A 19,267-nucleotide genomic window follows, 5' to 3' on the forward strand; every position below is an offset into this window, starting at 1 on the left:
TCCGGCTCCATCCGTCGAGTCGACCCTAGAAGAAGACTGGCTCCGCCTCCGCCTCCTCCCACCTCCTCCCATGCCATGTGCAGCCGTGTAAGGTAAGGTAAGTCTGCCAGACTGCCACAGCCTGCCAGTTTTTTTTAACTCATTCTCAATTCTCATGGCATGATGTGAAGTGATAATGATGGCAATGTATGATGAGGGGATCTAATCGATGTGACAGTGAGTGACACAAGAGACAGTCAGACAACTACTACCTGTCCTGGCTGGAGGATATACTACCTACTATATATTGGTCCCTGGCCTATATGTATATAGTAAGGTATATATCCTCCAGGTAGTAGTTGTACTCTCTTGTAGTATATAGTGTTCCCTGTAATGTGTATATAGTCTATATACATATTACAGGGAACACTATATACTACAAGAGAGTACAACTACTACCTGGAGTATATACCTTACTATATACATATTACAGGGACCAATATATACTACAAGACAAGAGACAACTACCTGGAGTATATTATATACCTTACTAACTATATACATATTACATGGAACACTATATACTACAAGAGACTCTTGTAGTATATATTGGTCCCTGTAATATGTATATAGTAAGGTATATACTCCAGGTAGTTGTCTCTTGTCTTGTAGTATATATTGGTCCCTGTAATATGTATATAGTAAGGTATATATCCTCCAGGTAGTTGTACTCTCTTGTAGTATATAGTGTTCCCTGTAATGTGTATATAGTCTATATACATATTACAGGGAACACTATATACTACAAGAGAGTACAACTACTACCTGGAGAGGATATATACCTTACTATATACATATTACAGGGACCAATATATACTACAAGACAAGAGACGACTACCTGGAGTATATACCTTACTATATACATATTACAGGGAATCCTATATACTACAAGAGACTCTTGTAGTATATAGTGTTCCCTGTAATATGTATATAGTAAGGTATATACTCCAGGTAGTTGTACACTCTTGTAGTATATAGTGTTCCCTGTAATGTGTATATAGTCTATACACATATTACAGGGAACACTATATACTACAAGAGAGTACAACTACTACCTGGAGTATATACATATTACAGGGACCAATATATACTACAAGAGACAACTACCTGGAGGATATACCTTACTATATACATATTACATGGAACACTATATACTACAAGAGACTCTTGTAGTATAATTGGTCCCTGTAATATGTATATAGTAAGGTATATCCTCCAGGTAGTTGTCTCTTGTAGTATATATTGGTCCCTGTAATATGTATATAGTAGGGTATATCCTCCAGGTAGTAGTTGTACTCTCTTGTAGTATATAGTGTTCCCTGTAATGTGTATATAGTCTATATACACATTACAGTCGCCCTCTTCCTCCAGGCACCCCTCCCATTGGCCGCCGGGCTATCGCTGCTCCACATGGGGGCCCCAGTGCACTGCATTGCCCAGGGGCCTATAAGGCTCTTAAGATGGCACTGGAATAGATGTATGTTTCCTTATAACACAGAATGTAAAAGTTCCTTTCTCATGCAATATAGCAGGATGAACTTGTTTTATTTGTCTCACAGTGAATGTATAAAATTACACTTTTTAGGAGGAGGCTTCATCTTCTGTTAATGTCTGTGTATTAATTTACTCCCAGTTATGACACTGTCTATTCCATTCTATCAGTACTGGGACAAGGTCATCCAGCGCCCAGGGCAAACATTCAAAACTCCCCCCAGGGCACACATGACCAATTATCTTACCTATATCGGATCGCAACACCTGATCATTATACAGATAATTATACATTTTATAGAGTTCAGAAGTCCGGATTGGATAAATTACAAAGTGCAATAGTCAGGAGCAAAAAAAAATTTACAGAGTGCGGGAATCAGGAACAGGGTTATTTTTTAATAATAAACTGGGTCCTGCTTCTAGAAGAAAAGAAAGTGCAGTAGGTGGCAAAAAATTAATGTGGCTTTCAATGTGCAGACTATTGGGTGTAGCTTAAAAGATAAGTATTGGTTCTGGCTTTTTTTAAGATTAATACTTACCCAGGTGGATGCAGCTTCGGTCTGATGCTGCCTCTGTCTCCCAGCGCCTCTGCGCTGAGAACTGAGCGATCGAACACTGCCAGTCAGCAGCTCTCCGTTCTGCTCCCTCCTCACACATTAGAGCGCTGAGCTGTGGAGGGATGGGGAGCGGCCAGCTCAGGCTCTCAGAGGCTCGCTGAGAGGCTGAGCTGGGTGCCAGTCCAGGCACCTGGCAGATCCAGACTCTGTTGTCGCGATGACGCGGTGCCTGGACTGACTTCTGTGGTCTCAGCAGAGGGCGGACTTCTGTAATGTCAGCAGAGAGCTGACTTCAGTCTGCTCTCTGCTGAAAATGGGTTACAGGAGTGAAAAACTAATTGCACTCCTGTGATCCATAGGAGTAGTACAGCCAAACGAGCTCTGGCTATACTTCTCCTTTAAAGGAATGCACAATGCAAGGATTTAGTAGTAAGTGATGCAGAGTTCAGGGGGCAGTAGTGACAGAGTTCATACATTTATGATTGTGGAAGTGGGGGAAGGGGGGCATTCAGAAGATCCAAAGGTTTTTTAGGGTAGGGAGAGTCCACGTTAATGTTATTTTACTGTTTGTTCAGAATATCCACAATACTTAATGTGCGTCAACTAGGGAGTGGTTCACTTAACTAAATATTAACCTGGAAACCAAAAATGTAATATATTGCAGTTTACCAACCATTTGATGTGGCGGCTGCATTTGTTTTGTTTTAAGGCTTTTTTCCGCTGTTGCCGCCTGGTGCTCTGGCCAGTAACACACCTCCCGTATTAGGTAGTTACATAGATGTTAAGGTTGGAAAAAAGACACCAGTCCATCCAGTTCAACCTATGATGTGTGTGTGTGTGTGTGTGTGTGTGTGTGTGTGTGTTTATGTCAATAGTACATTGTATACCCATGTATGTTGTGGTAGTTAAGGTGCCCATCTAATTGTTTTTTTTTTTAAACTATTGCCTCTCCCTGCTTATACCACTGCTTGTGGAAGACAATTCCACATCCTAACCACTCTGAGAGTAAAGGACCCTCTATGCAGTTTAAGGTTATACGGCTTCTCTTCCAGTTTTAGTGAATGGCCGTGTGTCTTTTTAAATTCCCTTTCACTGAAAAGTTTTTTCCCTATGCTAGGGTCACCAGTAAGATATTTGTTCATTGATATCATATCCTTTCTTAAGCGTCTCTTCTCCAGAGAGAATAAGTTCAATGCTTGTAGTCTTTCCCCATAGCTGAGATCATATATTCCCTTTACTAGCTTTGCTGCTCCTTTCTGAACTCTCTCCAAGTCCAGCACATCCTTTCTGAGGACTGGTGCCCAGAACTGGACAGCATACTCAAGATGCACCTGGAGCAGAGCCTTGTAAAGCGGGGTAAATTGTTGTTTTATCTCTGGAGTGAATTCCCTTTTAATGCATGCCATTTTTGTTTAGGCCTTCTTGTAAGGTTTCCACATCCTGTGTGGAAGTTATTGCCCTGCTTAGCTTTGTATCATCCGCAAATACTGAGATTGAGCTGTTTATCCCATCCTCTAGATCGTTTATGAAAAAATTAAACAGGTTTGGTCCCAGAACAGATCCTTGGGGGACCCCACTTTCCACACAAACCATTTTGAGTACTCGCCATTTACCACCACCCTCTGGACTTGCCCCTGTAGCCAGTTTTCAGTCCAGGTACTCACCCTATGGCCCATGCCTATCTTATTGTGCAGTAAATGTTTGTGGGGAACTGTATCAAATGCCTTTGCAAAATCCAGATACACCACATCCACCAGCTTTCCTTTATCTAGATGGCAGCTCACTTTTTCATAGAAGGGTAATAGATTGGTCTGGCAAGAAGGATTCTTCATGAATCCATGCTGATTACTACTAATGATACAGATTCCATTACTAAAATATTGTATATAGTCCCTTATCATCCCCTCCAATAGCTTTCAGACTATTGATGTTAGGCTAACTGGCCTGTAGTTCTCATGGATATATCTCAGTCCTTTTTTTTTTTCAAATATTTTATTTATGCAAAGACGGACGAACCAGATCAGGTAAATACAACACATGTCAGTAGTTAACAGATAGTGGTAACAAGCACCAACAGAAGTACATTGGTAACAGCGTAACATAATATAAAACATAACAAGGCATACAGGTAAATGTAAGGCAACAACCAGAACGAGGGCATGGGCCCGCAAGGCACTTAAAGACAGCGGTCAATAAGGTGTAGTTGCCGCCGAGGTAGCAGTATCCATTTCGTCCCCCTCTTGATTTTCTAAGGCATGTTCCAAAAAAGGACAGTGAGCACAAGAGAGAGAGAGAATAGAATGAAAAGATATGAAACCAAAAATAAGAAGGGAGCAAAGGGGCAGGTGAAAGAAAGGGAAAAAAAGGGGGGGGGGGAGGGAAGAATAGGCGCGTGCGGTCGTGGTGTGTGTACTGTGGACTCAATTCCCTACCATCAGGAGTTAGGAGAAGCAGCGGCCCTCACAGGGCACAGCAACTTTTGCCCTCTGTCAGAAAGCACAAAGAGATTCCACAGTCCCCACATTATATTATAGAGTTCCCTTTTGAATTGTGCAGATAAACATAGGTCTTCTATTTTATTAACTTCTTCAATTCTGCGAATACAGTCGCTAATCTTCGGAGAAGATTGCGTCTTCCAAAGCAAAGGAATATAGGACCTGGCTGCAATCAGAATATGAAACAGGATCTATTTTTTGTACTATTTACAGTATCTCACAAAAGTGAGTACACCCCTCACATTTTTTTTTTAATATTTTATTATATCTTTTCATGTGACAACAATGAAGAAATTACACTTTGCTACAATGTAAAGTAGGGAGTGTACAGCTTGTATAACAGTATAAATTTGCTGTCCCCTCAAAATAACTCAACACAGCCATTAATGTCTAAACTGTTGGCAACAAAAGTGAGTTTCCAGCACTGCTTTAACCCTCTTGGGCATGGAGTTCACCAGAGATTCACAGGTTGCCACTGGAGTCCTCTTCCACTCCTCCATGGTGACATTATGGAGCTGGTGAATGTTAGAGACGTTGTGCTCCTCAACTTCCATTTTTAGGATGCCCCACAGATGCTCAATTGGGTTGAGGTCTGGAGCCATGCTTGGCCAGTCCACCACCTTTACCCTCAGCTTTTTTAGCAAGGCAGTGGTCATCTTGGAGGTGTGTTTGGGGTCATTATCATGTCAAAATACTGCCCTGCAGCTCAGTCTCTGAAGGGATCATGATCTGCTTCAGTATGTCACAGTACATGTTGGTATTCATGGTTCACTCAACGAACTGTAGCTGCCCAGCACTCATGCAACTCCAGACCAGGACACTCCCACCACCATGCTTGACTGTAGGCAAGACACACTTGTCTTTGTACTCCCCACCTGGTTGCCACACACGCTTGACACCATTTGAGCCAAATAAGTTTATCTTGGTCTCATCAGACCACAGGACATGGTTCCAGTAATCCATGTCCTTAGTCTGCTTGTCTTCAGCAAACTGTTTGCAGGCTTTCTTGTGCATCATCTTTAGAAGAGGCTTCCTTGTGGGACGTCAGCCATGCAGACCAATTTAATGCAGTGTGCGGCGTATGGTCTCAGCACTAACAGGCTGACTCTCCATCCCTTCAACCTCTGCAGCAATGCTGGCAGCACTCATACGTCTATTTCCTAAAGACAATCTCTTGATATGATGCTGAGCATGTGCGCTCAACTTCTTTGGTCGACCATGGCGAGGCCTGTCTGAGTGGAACCTGTCTTGTTAAATCGCTGTATGGTCATGGCCACTGTGCTGCAGCTCAGTTTCACGGTCTTGGCAATCTTCTTCTAGCCTAAGCCATCTTTATGTAGAGCAACAATTTTTTTTTCAGATCATTAGAGAGTTCTTTGCCATGAGATCCCATGTTGAACTTCCAGTGACCAGTATGAGTGAGAACGATAACACCAAATTTAACACACCTGCTCCCCATTCACACCTGAGACCTTGCAACACTAATGAGTCACATGACACCGAAGAGGGAAAATGGCTAATTGGGCCCAATTTGGACATTTTAACTTAGGGGTGTACTCACTTTTGTTGCCAGTGATTTCCATTTCTCAGCTTTGTGCCTTTCTTGTTCTATCTTAGCTGCCTGATTGCACTCTTACATTTCATATTGCATTCTTTGTAATGTTGGAATTCTGACAATGATCCCTCAGCCTTGTATTTTTTGAAGGACTATTCTTTTGCTTTTATATTCATTTTTACATTGGAGTTTAACCACCTAGGATTTATTTAATCTCTTTCATACTTATTTCCCATTGGAATGCACTGGCCAATACCTTTATTTAGTATGCTCCTAAAGCACTCCCATTTTTCCTCCGTGTTCTTTGTTCCTAGGATATTATCCCAATCAATATCTTCTAGCAAATAGTGCAATTCAGGGAAGTTGGCTCTTTTGAAATGCAGTGTCCTTGTATTACCCTTATGTTTCCTATTTTTGTGATATATACTGAAACCAATTGACCTGTGGTCACTGTTTCCTAAGTTTCCCTGTGTTTCTACATCCATGTTCAGGTCTGTATTTTCCTGCAAAACATTTAGGAAATGGTGAGTCTTAGACAAATGCGTGGATCCTTCTGCCCAGTCTATATCTGGATAATAAAAATCCCCATTATAATGATATTTCCCATCCTTGCCGCCATTCCAAGCTGTGATAGGAGGTCCACCTCCCCCTCCTCCATGTGGTTAGGGGGCCTATAGCATACACCCAGTATTACTTTCTTCTTGGTTTCCTCCCTTTGGAACTCTACTCACAAGGATTACACCTCCTCCCTAGCTCCATTAGTGATATCGTCCCTCACATTCACTTGCACATTGTTCTTGATATACATGCAAATCCCCCCCTTTTTACCCTCCCTATCTCTGCGATATAGGGAATACCCCTGAATGATTGCCAGCCAATCATTAGAGATGTCAAACCAAGTCCCTTAAATTCCCACAAAATCAAAATCCTCCACGTACATTAGCAGCTCCAGTTCTCCCCTCTTGTTAGCCAGACTTCTAGCATTGGTATACAAGCCTTGTAATTGTGTCTGGTCACGCATTACATCCTTGTCAGTTGTTCTGAGGTTGCAATTTGGATTTGCCGATTTACTTACCTTGGGTTTTGGTATTCTAGTCACCCTACTGCTAATGCCTCCAATATTACCCGCTTAACCTTGTTCCACACTGGCTAGCTTTACATCTGGACCCCCCATCAGCTAGTTTAAAACCCCCTCTAACTTTTCTGTCATCTTCTCTCCCAGCAGTGAAATTAGTGAAATAAGTATTTGTCCCCTTCGCAAAACATGACTTAGTACTTGGTGGCAAAACCCTTGTTGGCAATCACAGAGGTCAGATGTTTCTTGCAGTTGACGACCAGGTTTGGACACATTTCAGGAGAGACTTAGCCCCACTCCTCTTTGCAGATCCTATCCAAGTAATTTAGGTTTCGAGGCTGACGTTTGGTAACTCGAACCTTCAGCTCCCTCCACATATTTTCGATGAGATTAAGGTCTGGAGGCTGGCTAGGCCACTCAAGAACCTTAATGTGCTTCTTCTTGGGCCACTCTTTTGTTGCTTTTGTCTGCGTTTTGGGCCATTTTCTTGCTGGAATACCCATCCACAACCCATTTTCAATGCCCTGGCTGAGGGAAGGAGGTTCTCACCCAAGATTTTAAGGTACATGGCCCCATCCATCGTCCCTTTGATGCGGTGAAGTTGTTCTGTCCCCTTAGCAGAAAAGCACCCCCAAAGCATAATGCTTCCGCCTCCATGTTTGACGGTGGGGATGGTGTTCTTGGGGTCATACTCAGCATTCCTCCTCCTCCAAACATGGCGAGTTGAGTTGATGCCAAAGAGCTTGAATTTAATCTCATTTGACCACAACACTTTCACCCAGTTCTCCTCTGAATAATTCAGATGTTCATTAGCAAACTTCGGTCAGGCCTGTGCATGTGCTTTTTTTTGAGCAAGGGGACCTTGCAGGTGCTGCAGGCTTTCAGTCCTTCATGCAGTAGTGTGTTACCGATTGTTTTCTTGGTGACTATGATCCCAGCTGCCTTGAGATCATTGACAAGATTGTCCTGTGTAGTTCTGGGCTGATTCCTTACCATTCTTATGATCATTGAAACTCCACAAGGTGAGATCTTGCATGGAGCCCCAGATCGAGGAAGATTGACATTTATTTAATATTTCTTCTATTTGCAAAAATCGCACCAACTGTTGTCACCCATTCACCAAGCTGCTTGGCAGTGGTCTTGTAGCCCATTCCAGTCTTGTGTAGGTCTATAATCTTGTCCCGGACATCCTTGAACAGCTCTTTGGTCTTGACCATGGTGGAGAGATTGGAATCTGATTGACTGATTGCTTCTGTGGACAGGTGTCTTTTATACAGGTAACAAGCTGAGATTAGGAGCACTCCCTAAGAAAGTTCTCCTAATCTCAGCTCGTTACCTGTATAGAAGACACCTGGGACCAAGAAATCTTGCTGATTGATAGGGTATCAAATACTTATTTCACTCATTTAAATACAAATCAATTTATAACTTTTTTGAAATGCGTTTTTCTGGATTTTTTGCTGTTTTTCTGTCTCTCACTGTTAAAATAAACCTACCTTAAAAATTATGGAAGGATAATTTCTTTGTCAGCTGCCAAATGTACAAAATCAGCAGGGGATCAAATACTTTTTTTCCTTACTGTAATTGTGACAAAATGTACTTTGAGTTCTGTTTGCTAGGAGTTAAGTAATCCTGACAGTTTGAACTGTTACTACATTCCTGGTAGTTCCTAGGCCAATTCAGAACATACATCACTAGTCTATGGAAAGCAGGATCCACCATTCAACACATCAGCACACTGGACTCCTCTACTTTCTGTTCACCTGTTCGAAGTCAACATGGGAAAGGAAATGACGAGGATACGCTCTGACACAGGGAACTCTGATTCCCAACCAGGTCTATGGCATTTGCAGCTTGCTAAAATAATGTGTTTCTACAGCTTCTTGAAACTCCCAGCCTTTATCCCCAGCACTGGCCACCTGCACATGCACAGAGCTATGTGTTTACACCTCAGTACAGTTCCTCCATCTCTGCTGAAAATCTCAGGCTGTCAAAGCAGCTCTGCACTATTCCTGTGCTTGCACTGAGCTGTAATGGGGAGGCAGGGGATGAATGAACCAGGTCACACAGGAGGGAGCTCAGGAAAACTGATGAGTCCCATGAACGTGCTGCAAAAATAAATCTGTACTATCAAAAAATCTGGTGCTATTGCTCCATGCACCCTTATGAGAGCTTTTGTAATATCAACTGGCAATACAAAATATTCCTGTTTGCCTGTTCTGACCTACATTTTCTCTCATGTGTCTGCACTGTACTCATTTTCCTTTTTTGCCCAACCCTGGGTTTCTACTAAGTATCTGTTATCAAGTTCCTTCTCGCCAGATTTATTATTTAAATCCCTAGATCTGTCTAGCAGTACCCCGCTATCATGCAACATGTAATATATTCATTCATTGGCCATAGCAATTATTATGTGCAAATAAGTAAAAATGTCTTACTTTTTATACAGTATCTGTTCAAAGATTGCCTAATCAGCAGTTGAACTTTGAATCTGTGCAAAACAATAATTTATATTGTGGTATTTATAATATTGTATGATTTTAATTTGCTAACCTTTTTTCCAGATGAATTTCCATAACAAGTAGGTGAATGGAAATAGAAGAGATTACAGAAAAGGGCAATCAAGATTATTCTCTATTTCTTTTAAAAATTTGATCTGAAATTTCTTATACAACTTTAGTAGATATGTGTATCCCTCTTTTTGGTGGGGTTATAAGAAATAGTTCTCCCCAAGCACCCTCTAGTGCATGGGAAAGCACAAAAATGAATAGACCACAATAAAAAAATATACAACACACAGTGAATTCTATTTAACAGCAGCTTATTGGAATTATTTTGACTATGGTGCTATTTAAGGGGTAACCCTAATTATACCAAACAATAACAATATAATTATACATGTATATATATATATAGCCGTCTTTGGCTAAACCGTAAATAATGAGCCAACATTCAGACACGATGTCTGTCCAGCTAAACTGAACGAATAAACCCCATACACCACAGCCAGCAAAGAACTAGCTGGCTAAGGCCCCGTCAACACTATGGCTAACTCAATAATATTTTGTAAACTCATATTAAATATCTCGAGGCCAATGTCTGATAGATGCACTAGGTCATCCCGAAAAAGACTAGGCAAAAAACCTTCAAGTTCGACATGCCGATATGACAAACCACCAAAAGACATTAGGAAACTGTGGATTGTCCTTTTAAGGCACTTTCGAATTTTGTTAATATAATGCAGCTTACCGTGAGGAGACCATAGGAGCCTAGGTATCATCTCAGAATAGGCCAAGACAGAATGAGGAAACAACAATTTAAATGAGCACAAGTCTCTTTTAAAATTCACGAAGCAGATACCACGTCTTAATCTTACCAATATTGTTACCCCCGGCATGCATAATATTATGTTGGGCAGTGACCAAACATTAGACAAGTGGAATATTTGGTCTCTAACTTTCCTGCAACAGAGGCCTCTAATGCCACACCAAAGAACTTTAAATGGATTAGAATTCAAACCTAAATTTGTAGAATAAGTCCTGGTCTTAGCTTGTTTCTTGGCCCAACAAACAAAAGAGTCGCCAACTCTCCCATCAACCCACCCGTCTAATATCAGCGGGGGGAAACCCAAATTGGACCTACTTTCCCCAAGTCAGTTTAATAACAATGACTGGGACATGGTTATCTACTAAGGGTTTGCTTTGTTGCGGCTATAGTACCTGTAAGTATTGTAACAAACACAAAAAAACAATGTAGTTGCTTCTCTTACCACTGGTAAAACTCTAAAGATTAATCAGTACATATATTGTAATACTACATCAGTGGTATATGTTATTGAATGTAAAAGTTGCAAACTGCAGTATGTGGGATGCCCTATATGCCCCTTGAGGATCAGGATTTTAGAGCACTACAATGATACCAATAACCACAATGCAAGGAATATTTTGAATGTCTCTAGACATTTTAGGATCCTCTATAAAGGTAATCCTAATTATTTTAGTTTTTTTGGCATTAAACAGGTTAAGAAATCCCCAGGCGGTGGTAATGTGTACCACTTACTCCTGCAGAGGGAAGTGTGGTGGAGTCATACTTTGAATACTAGAATGCCAGCTGGTTTAAACAATAGATGGGACATAGGCTTATTTCTTAAAGAGGAAGTAAACCCTCCTCTGCAACTTGTACCTATAGGTAAGCCTATGATAAGGCTTACCTATAGGTACTGTAAATATCTCCTAAACATGTACCATTTAGGAGATATTTACCTTACATGCAGCCAGTGACGTCACTGGCGCATGCGCTCTGAAGGAACGGCCGCTCGTGCCGTTCCTTCAGAGTCCTGTGCCGTGACCGTCGGCTCTTGCGCGCGTGTGCGGGAGTGACGTCACCGCGGCTCCGGCCAATCAGATGGCCCGATGCCGCGATCCCGGAAGACGGGCGACTGGACATGTTGCCCGTCATAGAGGTAAGTGGGCGGCACCGCGGGGGCTCGTTCTAAGGTAAGTATTTCATAATGAGCTAGTATGCGATGCATACTAGCTCATTATGTGTTTCTCTTTCAGGGTGAAGAAAAAAAAAATATGTGGGTTTACAACCTCTAAGTAAATAATGTAATAAATATGTTTGGATATTTCTGATGTAAAACTTTCTTTGAAACGTCTATAGTCATTTATATACTATTGATTTTCTGATGTGTTGTCATCTGGTGTGCACCCTTCATGTCTAACCATTTGATGTTAATTGGTTTTAATTGTAATTATGTTCAGTCCTGCCCTCTCCATTAATTGGTGGGTGAGTTTTTACAATATGTAAGCAATGCCATTTTTTTATATCAAGAAAAAACTTTATTAAACTTTTGTGCAACGAACAATACAGAGTCCAGAACATACAAGCTACATTGTATATAGAACAAAGCAATGCCATTTTAAAGTTAATCTTGCTATAAGAAAGGCTGTAATGGCTGAAGCATGTCCTGCATTGATACTGTGTGTATGATGTAGCCAAATAAAAAATAATACCAATGAGTTATCGAGTTGCTGTCTTAATTTCTGCTTTGGACTTAAAAAATTATCCCAGATTTTTAAGTCTTCCTTGATTTGTCTGGAAATGGTGATATGGGAAAAGGGATTTTTAAGGCCATTTGTGGCTAGAGTCAATCGTTGAGAAAATATTTTAGCGACTAGGATCACTCTAACTGCAAAGGCAAACAGACGGAGAGATTGAACCTCTTTCAATAAAGCCTTCCGTCTGGACATAAAGGAATTATTCATGTATCTCTTGCAAATGTTTTTATTCAAGCAAAGCCTGAATTCCATATTGAAGATATCTTTTCTAATTCCTAGGAACTCAATAATTGTGGTGGGAAATACTGTCTTCTCCTGTGCCAGAGGAATCCCAAATGAGTCACATATATTAAAGAAACAAAGAAGAGATGCTAAACAGATGTTAGAATTGGGGGGCCTTTGAAAAGGAAAAAATCCCATGAATAAAACCGGCTCTAGAAATGTAGAGAATGCTTCAAAGTAGAAGCAAGATAGGGAAAAGCCCATTGGCATGCATTTATCTAAATAAAAGGAATCATTAACCACTTCCCAACCACTCGCTGGCTATTTACTGTGGCAGGGTGGCTCTCCTGCGCAAACTGACGTAGACCTACATCGGTCGCAGACGGAAAGCTAGGGAGCGAGCGTGCGTTGCCGTTGGCGCGCTCCCGCCTCCACTAGTCAGCGGGGAAGCCGATGCATGGGTCAGGCAGCTCCGATTGCCGTCTGAGGGAGAAGGACGGGCAGTTGTTGTAAACACAGCTGACCGTTCTTCTCCCTCGAATGATCATAGAGCCCGTGTGATCCTTCTATATAGGATCACATATCTCTATGGTCATTTCACAAGCCACGCCCCCCACAGTTAGAATCGCCCCCCTAGGCTCACATTTAACCCATTGATCATCCATAGGGTTAACCCCTTCCCTGCCAGTATTATTACAGTAACAGTACATATTTTTAGCACTGATTACTGTAGTAATGTCACTGGTACCCCCAAAAGTGTCAAAAATGTCAGTTAGGGGTCCGATCTGTCCGCCGCAATGTCGATGCCCGGCAAAAAAATTGCAGATCGCCACAATTACTAGTAAATAAAAAAACTATAAAAATTACATAAATCTTTTCTGTAGTTAGTAGACGTGATAACTTTTGTGCAAACCAATCAAAATACGCTTATTGCAATTTTTTTTACCAAAAATATGTAGCAGAAAAGAAATTGGCCTACAATGTTAAAAAATGTTGATTGTTAAATTTTTTTTTTGAGAATGCCAGTGATGAAATAGTGACAGGAACAGCTGGTTTAACAGTAGTTACCATAGGGGCAGTACCTAAAGAGTTAACTTCTCCTTGCAAGATTGAACCAGCGTTCAAAATACACAAAAGTGAGTACAACCCTAACATTTTTGTAAATATTTTAGTATACCTTTTCATGTGACAACACTGAAGAAATGAAACTTGGCTACAATGTAAAGTAGTAAGTGTACAGCTTGTATAACAGTGTAAATTTGCTGTCCCCTCAAAATAACTCAACACACAGCCATTAATGTGTAAACCGCTGGCAACAAAAGTGAGTACACCCCTAAGTTAAAATGTCCAAATTGGGCCCAATTAGCCATTTTCCCTCTTCGGTGTCATGTGACTCATTAGTGTTGCAAGGTCTCAGGTGTGAATGGGGAGCAGGTGTGTTAAATTTGGTGTTATCGCTCTCATACTGGTCACTGGAAGTTCAACATGGCACCTCATGGCAAAGAACTCTCTGAGGATCTGAAAAAGAGAATTGTTGCTCTACATAAAGATGGCCTAGGCTATAAGAAGATTGCCAAGACCCTAAAAATTGAAATGCAGCACGGTGGCCAAGACCATACAGCCGCTTAACAGGACAGGTTCCACTCAGAACAGGCCTCGCCATGGTTGACCAAAGAAGTCGAGTGCACGTGCTGAGCGTCACATCCAGAGGTGGTCTTTGGGAAATAGGCAAATGAGTGCTGCCCGCATTGCTGCAGAGGTTTAAGGGGTGGTGGGGGGGGGGGGGGGTCAGCCTGTTAGTGCTCAGACCATACGCTGCACACTGCATCAAATTGGTCTGCATGGTGTCGTCCCAGAAAGAAGCCTCTCCTAAAGATGATGCACAAGAAAGCCTGCAAACAGTTTGCTGAAGACAATAAGACTAAGGACATGGATTACTGGAACCATGTCCTGTGGTCTGACGAAACCAAGATAAACTTATTTGTTTCAGATGGTGTCAGGCGTGTGTGGCGGCAACCAGGTGAGGAGTGCAAAGACAAGTGTGTCTTGCCTACAGTCAAGCATGGTGGTGGGAGTGTCATGGTCTGGGGCTGCATGAGTGCTGCTGGCACTAAGGATCTACAGTTCATTGAAGGAACCATGAATGTCAACATGTACTGTGACATACTGAAGCAGAGCATGATCCCCTCCCTTCAGAGACTGGGGCGCAGGGCTGTATTCCAACATGATAACGACCCCAAACACACCTCCAAGACAACCACTGCCTTGCTAAAGAAGCTGAGGGTACTTCTTTTAGGTTTGGACATAAATAAAGTGTCTCCTGGGACAACCTGAATAATATTCTTCCCAAATATGGCATACATGGAGAATTTTTACAAATTTTTCAAGCATTATATAAAATCCCTCGGACTAGAGTTCGTATTCCAGGGTGCAACTCTGAATTTTTTCAGCTCCGTAGAGGCACCAGACAAGGATGTCCCCTATCCCTGTTACTTTTCGCCCTAGCCATTGCTGAGGACATGCTACTTTTTATATCCCAACCTATGACATCTCTACCAAACCTGTTTAAGACTTTACAAATATTCTCCTCCTTTTCTGGCCTTATAGTTAATGTCTCCAAATCTATTGGCAAGCCACTAAATATTCCCACTTCACAACTTAGCACTCTTCAACAATCATTTAAATTTAATTGGTCCTTCTCTGCTATCTCATATTTAGGAGTTCACTTCACCCCAGACATTAATTCCCTTTTTGCAAAAAAAATTCACTCCTCTCTTTTAAAAATCAGAAGGACCCTCAAAATGTAGAAGGCCTTTCACATCTCCTTTCTAGGCAGGGTCACTGCGGTCAAAATTACTGACCTACCAAAGGTCCTATACCTATTTAGAGCTGTCCCCATTAGGCTAAACAAGTACTTCATTACAAAATGTCAAAAATAAATTAATACGTTTATATGGTCAAATTCTCGTCCCCGGTTTTCTAAAACAGTTTTATTTACTTCACAACACAAGGGTGGATTTGGGAGTACCTGACTTCTGGCTATACTATTTATCCTCTCAATTTTCTCAAATAGCCCAATGGCATATCCAAAACACCAGAATTCCCTGGATACAGTTTGAAAAACAGTCTATTCTCCCTTACCGTATACCTCCGGAATTCTGTGCTTAAAAAATATTCCATTACACAAACTCAAGTCCTTAAATTTACTTGTCTCACAGACCGTCACTATCACTCTGGAGAACATATGTTTCCAAATTCCATTTGTCCTCTACAACTCCTATTAACGCCACTTTCCTTGGTGACCCAAAATTCCCATTAGGTCTACATAACAAGAGTATCCTCTCTCCTTGGATTTGGAAAAACCTATTAACTCTGTCTAAATTCATTACTAATTTGAGGTTTGTTGATTTCTCTTCCCTACAGTCAAAGTACCAAATTCCGAATTCGGAGCATTGCAACTTTCTACAAATTCAACATTTCTATCATACATAGTATCCACTTCCCAACCTAGATTCCCTTACCTTTTATGAAAATATATGCCTCAAAGACCCTAGAGGTAAAGGCCTTATTTCTTTAATATATAATAACTTTATCAATACCACTCCTCAAAACAAGCTCCCATATATGCTCCAACAGGAGCATGAATGTTCACTTACCCTAACCTTAGAAGATTGGTATATCAGTATTGATCTATTAGAGAAACACCGATCAAATTGGTTACTAGATGGTATTTAACACCTCTTAAAAAAACACGCTATTTTCCCTTCCACTCCTTCGAATCGTTTCAGAGGTTGCTCCTCTCCTGGTTCCTTTGCCCATATATTTTGGTATTGTGATAACATTTCTTTCATCTGGCGCCAGTTGGAAATGTTTTTCTTCGAAAATCGCAGATACTAACATCACTCTTTCTCCATCTAATTGATTACTTTTTTCCCCAATTAATAATCTATCCATACCTCACACTAGATTTATTCACACTATCTCAGTAGCTATACAATGGTTGATTTCATACATTGGAAATCAAATTATTTCCCGGTTTCACAACTTAAAACAAGAATAAATTTGATCTATATTATGGAAAGAATTTTTCATACCATTTACAACTCTATGAAATTTCACACTAATAAATGGGACCCATGGATTATACACTCGGACATTTTTTTTTTTTGAACTACTGTACTGGTGATTAAACATTTAAAATCCCATCATCTGACACCATGTTTGATGCCTAACACTTTAATGTAGTTATGGAATTATCTTTAATAACACAAGACATTATCTTTGATGCTGCTATGTACCTATTTCCAGGAACTATATTTTTGATATCCTTGTTCTTATCTTCATATCAAATTTTCATAATGGACTGAGATAACTTGAGATTACTTAAGAATGTTATATTTTTGTTTACTCTATGTGATGTCATTATTTGTCATGTTAATGTACCAATTCTCTTTGTACCACCATTTTTTGTTTCCTTTCAATAAAGGTTTGTATACAAAAAAAAAAAGAAGCTGAGGGTAAAGGTGATGGACTGGCCAGGCATGTCTCCAGACCTTAACCCTATTGAGCATCTGTGGGCCATCCTCAAATGGAAGGTGGAGGAGCGCAAATTTTCTAACATCCACCAGCTCCGTGATGTCTTCATGGAGGAGAGAAAGAAAACTCCAGTGGCAACCTGTGAAGCTCTGGGGAATTCCATGTCCAAGAAGGTTAAGGCAGTGCTGGAAAATAATGGTGTCCATACAAAATATTGACACTTTGGGCCCAAATTGGACATTTCCACTTAAGGGTGTACTCACGTTTGTTTCCAGTGGTTTAGACATTAATGGCTGTTTGTTGAGTTATTTTGAGTGGACAGCAAATTTACACTGTTATACAAGCTGTACACTCACTACTTTACATTGTAGCAAAGTGTAATTTCTTCAGTGTTGTCACATGCTTGTAACTGACGGACTTAAGTCATTGTATTTTTTGCTCTATCCCTATTTTGATTTGTTGTACTACGCAACCTTTGGTTAAATAAAGGAATTACAAAAAAAAAAAAAATATATATATATATATATATATATATATATATATATATATATATCGGCACACTATGCTCAAAAGGTTGCATGTGTTCTGTGCTCTTCCTATGTAAAGGATATAATAAAATATTTACAAAAATGTTAGGGGTGTATTCACTTTTGTGAGATACTGTATTTTGCAATATTTGAGGTGAATTTTGCAGAGTGACATTTTTCCCAGTATTATTCCAATCACCAGAATACTGAGCTTTAAAGCTTTGTTTAAAGCAATATCCAAATTTTCTCCACTAGCAACAGAAAACTGTGCCCCTGAAACTTTCTCATGGGATAACTCAAAATTCTGTGTATTTTTGGAACCAGCTAGCATATTTGACAACGCTTTAACCATTAATCTCAATTTATTCATATTCGCTATACAAAAGGTCTCGCCAGACTGAAGCAGGAATAGAATAGAATGCCCACTAGAGGCCTCCACCATGGTCAGCTGAGTGGCAGCCTGAGGTGAAAAGGGAGCTGGACAGCCATTTGAACCACAGGGAACACTGCTGAGCAAAGGAGGAGAAGCATTCTTCCTCTGCCTTTTTCTTCTTGTTTGTCTGGCTCGACTGTGCATGCCCTCAGTTTCTTCAGCAATAACTTCAGCAAGAACAGGCGCTTGCACAGAAGGAGGGGGAGGGACAGAATCTTCTTCCAGGTACCGCCTCAGCCATGCTTCCCCGCCGGAGCTTTTAGGCGCCGCAGGAGGTCCACCATTATTGTAAGCTCTAACTAGCAGGGCCCTCTAAATCCTCCTGTATTGAATTGTATTGTAACTGTATTGTCTTCTCTCATATTGTAAAGCGCTGCGCAAACTGTCAGCGCTATATAAATCCTGTATAATAATTATGCGGACATACTGGACTTCAGCCACAGCCAGGTCCCTTCTGAGGAAGCTGCGGCAAGGGAGTGGGTGCTTTTAAAGGGGCAGAAGCACAGGCTGTGAATGCCTGCTAAAACTGGACAAATCTGAAGCCTGTTGCTCCCTGGATCTCCCGTTGCAATCACCAAAGGCAACCTGAAATGAGAGAAAGAAAGGGCAGAAAGATAACCACTCCCTCTCCTTTGTGCAATCCCACTGAGGGTTAGTGACCCAGTCAGGGGTAGACAACCTTTTGAGCAGAGTGTGCTGAAAAGTTAGTTTTTTTCTTAAATTGAGAGTGTTGGCTAAATAAAAAAAAATGTCACATAGTTACAGTGGGGATCGAAAGTTTGGGCACCCTAGGTACAAATTTGTATTAATGTGCATAAAGAAGCCAAGGAAAGATGGAAAAATCTCCAAAAAGGCATCAAATTACAGATTAGACATTCTTATAATATGTCAACAAAAATCAGATTTTTGTAAGATCTTACCGTAAAATCCTTTTCTCTTAGCTCATTGACAGACGTAGTCTTCTTGATTCACAAGAACTGGGTTATGTTGTCTCCGCAGGAGCAGGACTAGGCAGAAAGAAAAAACATTCTGGCTCCACCTTAGGGGCAGTCCCTGAGGGTATATCCTCCCTCTCTCTGCTACAAGGCATCAGTTCTGTCACAAAGCAGCAACAGAGAATTTAACCCAACCCAACTCAATGATAGAGGGGCGGGTACTAAGTCTGTCAATGAGCTAAGAGAAAAGGATTTTACGGTAAGATCTTACAAAAATCCGATTTTCTCTGTCGCTCATTGAAAGACGTAGTCTTCTTGATTCACAAGAACTGGGACATCCAG

This window comes from Pelophylax lessonae (assembly GCF_965119305.1).
Source record: "Pelophylax lessonae genome assembly, chromosome: 5".
Lineage (NCBI taxonomy): Eukaryota > Metazoa > Chordata > Amphibia > Anura > Ranidae > Pelophylax > Pelophylax lessonae.